This window comes from Gossypium hirsutum, chromosome D09 (genome assembly GCF_007990345.1).
Source record: "Gossypium hirsutum isolate 1008001.06 chromosome D09, Gossypium_hirsutum_v2.1, whole genome shotgun sequence".
In the NCBI taxonomy this organism is placed as follows: Eukaryota; Viridiplantae; Streptophyta; class Magnoliopsida; order Malvales; family Malvaceae; genus Gossypium; species Gossypium hirsutum.
In genome coordinates, this window is record NC_053445.1 from 1,670,475 (window position 1) to 1,678,732 (window position 8,258).

An 8,258-nucleotide genomic window follows, 5' to 3' on the forward strand; every position below is an offset into this window, starting at 1 on the left:
TTTTATCACAAACACAGCTAAAAAGCATGACTTTTAGCGACGCTTTTATAGAAAACGCCACTAAAAACATTTTTATTAAATGGATTTTTATAATAACAAATAGAATGGTCAAATTTTATTTTGAATGTATTACTTTTCATTAACAATAAAAGTAAAATAAATTATAGTAATAAATTTCAACATTCACCTATAATATGGCAATAAAAGTAAAAGAACATATATTCTTTTCATTAATATATAACAAAAATCAGTACTAAAATACACGGTTATTATACATTCACTTCCGTTTTCTTGCAGCACTGAATTGATTGAACTGTACGAGTATATGTTACTTACAAGGAACAAAATTTTGGCTACATATTTAATTTCTCAATGTCGTCCTTATTTTTAGTCTAATAATAAAAACATCACCTTAATTTTCCGTAGTGGTGAAATAACAAAAGAAAACTTTATTTATCACTCCATGTGTGACCAAAGAAAAATACATCCATGGCTTCTTGCAAATCCTCAGTAGCATCTGCCCTCTTTGAGTAACTACATGACAAAATTAGTATTATTTAAAAAGATAACTACAATTGTGTAGCATCTTATGCTTGGTGGTTTACATAGACTAGAAATTGCTGTTATATTATTATAATATAACTGAAATTCAGAAAGTTACTTTTTATTGGAAAAAAAAGTCTGAAAATAAACAATTAGTCTAGTTTTTCATCTGTAAGAAAAAATACTTCAACAACAATGTTCAAGAGGAGCATCCATGCACGCAAATGACCATTTTTGTGTGTGTGAGAGAGATAAAGGAAACGCAAAAGGGTAAATACTATCTTGTGATTCTGCCAAATATGACAAGAAACAGAACTAACCTGAAAGTGCAGTTTTGTCGTCTGTTTCTAACCCAAGTTCCTGCACCAGAAAAAAAATGAAATTCATTCCAATTTCTACAGAGGAAAGGTTGGAATAAAGAATAGAGACAAGAGTTCAAAGAAAATAAAACGATTATATGGGGGCATATTAGACTATATTTAAAGATAAATTGGTAAAAGCATTAGCAAGAAGAACATACATAATAATAATATATTGGAATAAAAATACCTTCTTTATTGCCTTAAGCTGCTCATTCAACAAGTATCAGCGTTGTTCACCACTTATCTTTTCCTCGATTGCTTTCGCAATTGAGTACTAAAAGTATGCTTCAAATGATTTAGACCTACTCAAATCAAACAACAACAACAAAAAGGTTTAAATAACGTAGAGGTGCAAAGAGATTCAATGGCATCAAGTACCTGAATCTTGCTGATTTCCATTTCCTTTTTTACTAATTCCAGTGTAAGTTGCAACCGCTTATGCACCTAATGAAAACAGTGCAGAACAGTTTAACAAGAAAAAAGATAATTGCTCCAATCTCCAAATATATAAAATCAAACAAACAGGTCAATGCCTATTCCAGGATAATTCACATACTAGATGTTTGAGACTTGTGATATCCTAATCAAATATAAAACCAACTAAACCAGAAAAAGATCTCAAAAAATATCAGTAATCAATAGTACATTGTATCTAGTGCACTTACATCCAACTCTTCAATAACTTGCTGGCATTGCAATTTGTTTGCACCAGATATTGCAGCTCCAAAATCTGCTAACCTTGGAAATTGAAATCAACTATATGCTGCAAAACATTAAGAAAGCAAAAAAGAAGAAAGATTTCACAATTAAGTCGCTAAATTTAATTGAACAACCCAACAAATAGATTTTGATAGTGATATGACGTACATATAATTCATTAGAAGCGGGAGCAGTAGGTTCTGAGATTTCATTGCTGCATGGTAAGCAATGTTAATAACTTCTTTCTCTCAGCTGAACATTAGAAGAGTTACACTCAAAGGAAAATATCCATTCAACATAGAATTTTTAAGCCAAACTAACCTTGCTAAAGTTTGTGAAGTCCCTTGCTAAAGTTTGCTTAATAAAACCTCTATGTTGTTTATAACAATTTTACTTCAAAATAGAAGTGTTCAGTAGGTATAACAGACAAGAAGACATAGTCCAGACTAAGGAGAAATATATCAGCACTAAAGATGAAATAAAAGACCTCCCTAAAATCCACCGAAATAGGAGAAAGGAAAATGAAAGAAAATCTCCTGGAAAGCACCCAAAATAACTTACTGAACCCAAGAACCAAAAATAAATTATGAGATCCAAAATCGACGGGGGTGAAAGGATAAATTTAACATTAAACCAAGAACCAAAAAACAGAGATCTCAACAAAACCTACAGGTTAAAAGTGCTTTGGGGAAAAGAAAAAAAAGGGTCAAAGCTGTAGGGTTTATACCTTGTAAGCAATCACAATTCTCAGCCTCTTTCCTGACAACATCAAGAACAGAATCAATGAGCTCAGCTCCCTCCGTGTAATAACCCTTGGCCCAGTTGTTGCCAGCACAAGACTATCCGAAGACGAAGTTATCGGGGCGAAAGGTTTGTCCAAAAGGACCAGATCTGACGGAATCCATAGTGCCCGGCTCCAGATCCATGAGAACAGCGCTCCAGATCCATGAGAACAGCGCGTGGGACATACCTTCCACCACTGGCTTCATTGTAGTAGACATTGATGCGCTCTAACTGAAGGTCGGAGTCACCGTTATATTTTCCAGTGTTGTCAACTCCATGCTCGTCGCATATGACTTCCCAGAAATTAGCCCTAATCTGGTTCCCACATTGACCACCTTGGATGAACGAACCATCCGATCTGCTCAAACCTCAAAGTGAAGAAGAAATTGGGAGAGGCGCACTTTAGGGTTTGGATTTGGTTGAAAAATGAAAGCGGGTTGTTTACGCGCTTTTTTTTAAAGTAAAATTATTAATTGTATAAAATTTTATCATTTAATAAATCTCAAGTAAACCTTAACCTTAAACCCTAAATTAAGCATTCAATACATATAAAGTCTATCTATTATATATCTCTTAAATAATTTAAACTATACTCATAATCTTTAACTCTTAACCTTAAAATGTCTAACCCCTAAACCCTTAACCCCTAATTAACCTCTAAACCTTAAATCCCAACCCTTAAACCATAATCCCCAATCCATAATCCCTAAATCCAAACTCCATAAACCTTAAAATAGTAAGTACTCCTAAACCGGCCTTAAATTTTAAATTAATGATATACCCTAAACTAAAAACCTAAACAAATTTATTGTTATCTCTTTTACAATTGTATATATAAGAACATATTTAAAATATAAATTAAAAAACTAATTAATCTAAACCCAAAACCCTAACCTGGCCCCTAAATCCCTAAATCCTAAATCCCTAACTATTAAACCCCATAATATCTAACCCCTAACCCCTAACCCCTAAACCTTAAATCCCAACCCTTAAACCATAATCCCTAATACATAATCCTTAAATCCATACTCCCTCAACCTTCAAATAGTAACTCCTAAACTGGCCTTAAATCGTAAATTAATCATATACTCTAAACCAAAAACCCTAAACTATAGTGATAATTAATTCAATATTTTAAAATTAATACTATTTCTTTTATGATTATATAAAAAAAATTTAATATATAAATTAAAAAACAATCAATAATCATATACCCAAAAAACTTTAAAATTATTTTAAATAATAGTATTTTAATTTTTCCATGTGTTCTATTTTCAAATTATTTCTACGTGTTATTATTTTTTTCTGAAGATTTTAAATATTCAATTAGAAATAAATTGAATTTTATTTAATTAATATAAATAAATCAAGTAAGATAAAATATTTTTAGCGGCGCTTTTCCAAAAACGCCGCTAAAGCCCCTACCATTAGCGCTTTTCCAAAAACGCCACTAAAGCCCCTACCATTAGCGGCGCTTTTTCCAAAAATGCCGCTAAAAACCAGGCATTAGCGGCGCCTTTCCAAAAACGCCGCTAATGCTTGATTTTTACCGGCGTTTTTTGTCCAAACGCCGCTAAAAGTGTCGCTAAAAGCCTGTTTTGGTGTAGTGAATTCTTCTTTTTCTTTGCTTGAGACTACTGTATTGTTTCAAAATTGTAACATCTCCACTTAAAAAAAAATAGAAGAAGAATATTTATGGTAGAAGTCCTTGAATAAGTGATCTATAAATAAATAATAATATAAGAAATTGTAATCATTTTTAAAAAAAATCGTCAGACATGAAAACATAGAAGATTATTAGTAGGAGTACGTGGTTAAGTTAAAAATTCAGTATCGAGTTCAGGGATTAAATTGAATAAGTTAGAAAAGTATAAAGACTAAAGTGCAATTCTCTTATTTTATTTTGATGGAAATGACTTAATAGCAATTTTATCATTACTTAAAAAAATCAAAAGTTTCATGATGGCTTTAAATGATATTTTCATTAAATAACTATTATTTAAAATTTAATTTAAAATAATAATTTATTAAATATTATAATATATATATATAAAGAGAGAAAGATGAATTCTTTCTCATCTTTCTCACGAAAGTTTGGAGAAAAAAAGAAAAGAAAACCCTTTTCATCATTTTCCTTCAATTTCAAGCTTAAGGTATGATTTTTCTTCAATTCTTTTTTATAGATTTTGAATCTTTGAAGCTTACTTTACATATATACCAATAGTTTTTTATTTTATCAAGTATTTTAGAAGTTTCTATTAAAGGACATTGATGGAAGCCTAGAAAACTTAAGTGAAATAGATATATTTTTGGATAGGAAATTATTAGAAGATGAGTTCTAACTTGTTAAAAGTGTTAAAAAAAATAAAAATGGATGAAAAGTTTATTTGGTATATTTGTCCATGTTAAATGAGAAGTAGAGAACATTGACTACTTCGTGTAATATTGGTGCTAAATGATAGCTTGTGGAGCAATGAGTACTCTGGTGAAGATGGAATTGAAAATAGATAATCGAGTCGAAAGATATGCAAATTTTGGACTAGAAAACTTAAGTTGTCAATATGAATAATCATGCATATTTAAGTTTGTTTTTATTAGTTTTAGTTTTAGAATGGATAAATGATGTTGTTTCGTATTGAATTGCTCTTATTGTAACTAAAACGAAGCGAACATCTTGAAGGAGAAATGCAAAGAAAAGGAGTAAAGCGATTAAATCTTCGGTTTGTGCTAATATCTTATTTTCATTACACAAAGCTTTAGATTATTTAATTTAATATTGCTAGTTATATTTATTTTATTTTTATGAGTTTTGGATGAGCTTGAATAATTTAGTTAATATTTATAAAATTATATTTCGAGATGAATACTATATTTTTCATAAGACTAAATTAGTGAATTCATGGTTATGATTCGGATTTGAGTATTATGATTTTAGATGATTGAGCAAGAAAATATTTAATATGTTTCAAATTGGAAGCCTATTTTACATTAGGCGATATGTGATTTGAATATGAAACAGAATTGAAATGAGAATTATATGAAAATAGAATTGAAATGGATCATGAAATTTAGTTTTTACCCCATTTCACTAAGTTAGACTAAATCATATATAGTTGTTATGCCATAGAGTCTTTATGTCAGAGAATTTAGATCTCCCCAATTCCCAGAGAGTCGAGGGAGAAAATGTCAAGTCGGTTAGTTGTTATTATTGTTAGCACCAATTCCCAGAGGGTTCTGGGAAATCTCAATTCCTAGAGGGTCGTGGACTACTTTAATAGTCATCGTTGCCAAACAACTCAGGGTGGCGGATTCGTGTACCTGGTTATGAGTCTAAACTTTGGTACGGGGTCTAAATTGAAAGAAAAGCAAAAAAAAAACTTGAATTTATTTGAATTTCCATATTGTACAAATTAAATTAATTTTGCGATTTTTAATTTAATTAAAAATCTTATTTTCTTTATTCGATTTGTCAATATCAAAATATTAAAGTTTATTAATATTAGAATTTTCTTTTATTGTGATGTTATTAATGATATTTTTAATCATGTTTTAGTTTATTTCTATCAATTAATTTGTGTCCAATACTTATGTAATGATTTATATGATATTAGCACCACTGAGCATAAAAATTGCTCAGCATACGGTTTGTCTATTTTTCCGTGCGCAGGCAGTTAGATTCATTAGATAGTTCCGGCAACATCCAAAGAACCGAAGTTCAGCTCAAACAATGTTGGTGAAGAGTTTACTTTATAGTTGATGTAAATGACATGTACCTAGGCTTATATATATAATATTATATCGTAAACTAAATTTAAATATTTTCATTGTGTTTTCTTAGCTAGTATTTTATATCTATTGTTTTGATAAAATAGTGAAGTGTAGAAATCTAGTTTATTGATATGTTTTGAGAAATCGTAGTGTTGGGAATTGATTTGGGAGATAATTTGAATGTGGATATTTTTTGAAAATCTAAATTATTTTGCAAGGGGTTTTACGTAAAATAGTCAGAAATGTTGCCAAAATTTTTATAAAATAATTTTACCAGTACGTTTCTTTTCCAAAATAAAAATAAAAAAGTGTGTTGCTTCGGCAACAAAATGTGGCATTTTATATTCGGATCTAACAACTAGGTCGGGTATAAGGTGTCACAAAAATTCTTGCTCGAGTTTTTTGTTTGGTTCAAGAGTATTTTAGAATTTCTTTTTTCACTTTGTCATTTTCGTGATCACAATCAGCAAATGGTTAGACTTGTGAAGAGATGAGGAAGGAATAATATATCGTCGTCGCAGAGAGGCAGAGATAAGTCTTTCGCTGCCAATAATAGAAAGATGGTGATGAATAATAGGCTGACTTTAGGTGATTCTAGGAGAGCTTCGATGGTTGAGAACCAAAAAGGGCAAATCCTAGAACATGTGTGTAACACCCCAAACCCGACCTAGACGTTATGGCTAAATCTCGGGAATTACATTAACAACATTTGAAAAATCATTTACTTATTAAAGATAACTAGGTTCCAGTTGTTTTTATGAAAACTTTAAAATTTAAATACTGAGTGATTTATTTTTGAAAAATTCTTATTAAAACATGATTGTTTGGAAAAGACGATATTTATCGTAATGTCATTTTTAAGTTATTTAAAAAAACGAATTTGTAATTTAATTATTTCTTAAAATGGTTTTGGGTAAAAATCTTTTGTAGCGGACTTTCAAAAATACTTAAAAAATCATGAGTTATAATTTTTTTTTAAATCAAGTAAAATCATAAATAATTTAGATAAACCCGATAATGTAAAATATTGGAAATCTCATAAGTTTGCATGCATGCATGGCAATTTTAAAGTTGTAAAATAAAGTAACACCAAAATAAAATGTCCAATGTCCAAAAATAACATCCCAATAATTTATTAACTCACTATTAAAAACCATCCGAGAGGCTCCACTGAATGTTGAATCCAAGTCCTAAGTCCGAGTATTACCTGAAAGGTTATGAAACTAAAGTCATGAGCTTTTATAGCCCAATGTGAGTCTACTTACCAATTGAATATAAATAAACATATAATCATCAATCAAAGTAAACAATTCACTTTATGCACATGATCATGGCAATGCGATTTTATAAAACAGTTATGCAGATTTATTTAAAACATCCTACCCATCACCGTTACACTCAATAATCGAGTTCCCCAAAACTCATCCATCCAAACACTCCAATTTGTGGACAGTGCCACCAATAATGCAGACAGTGCTGCCAGTATTGCAGATAAACTGCTAGTAATGTGGTCAAGCCACCAGTAGTGCTGATAAACTGCTTGTAGTGCAGACAAGGCTGTCAGTACTTCCTTCTTACATATATCTCACCCCATACATGTGATATGGCCACAATAACATATTTTCACTTATTACGTACAAAATAACACTTTTGGCATGTAACTCATGCTCATCAAATCATTTATCACTTTAATATCACATAGGCATGTTTTAACATGCAAATCACACCATGATGTAATAAATCGTCACTTTTTAACAGTCATGAATAATTCATATATGTCATTTTATCACATATCATGAGAATGAGATTAACATGATTTTCAAATCAGTAATAAATATAACCATACAACATTTTTTCACAAATAGTTAGTATGGAATCACTTACTTATATAGTCTGTTTTGACAAATTCAATCACCCACTTTAGAATACTTAAAGTATTCACATAGAAAAATAAATCTAGTAATAACATTTGATTGTGAGCATTTTTAACAATATGTATTTAACTTGTAATAATTTAGACCCACACCTAATAAAAGATTTAGTGCGAACTCCACTCTAACGAACGTCTACATTTAGATCCTAACCAATGGAGTATCGATCTGT

The 8,258-nt window shown here is 30.3% G+C and overlaps 1 long non-coding RNA gene across 5 annotated transcripts; it reads right to left on the reverse strand.

Moving 5' to 3' along the window:
- Positions 1-207: 207 nt before the first annotated feature.
- On the reverse strand, positions 208-2,872 carry LOC107931358 (uncharacterized). Of its 5 annotated transcripts, XR_001693213.2 has the most exons (7): positions 2,332-2,861; positions 1,773-1,818; positions 1,571-1,668; positions 1,284-1,349; positions 1,093-1,207; positions 864-903; positions 208-534 (listed from the first exon to the last, which is right to left on the reverse strand). It is a non-coding gene; the product is annotated as an uncharacterized lncRNA (long non-coding RNA). The 5 variants fall into 5 exon arrangements; XR_005918365.1 differs by having other exon boundaries at positions 1,093-1,349; positions 2,332-2,872; XR_001693212.2 differs by having other exon boundaries at positions 1,773-2,861.
- Between the last annotated feature and the right edge of the window lie 5,386 nt (positions 2,873-8,258).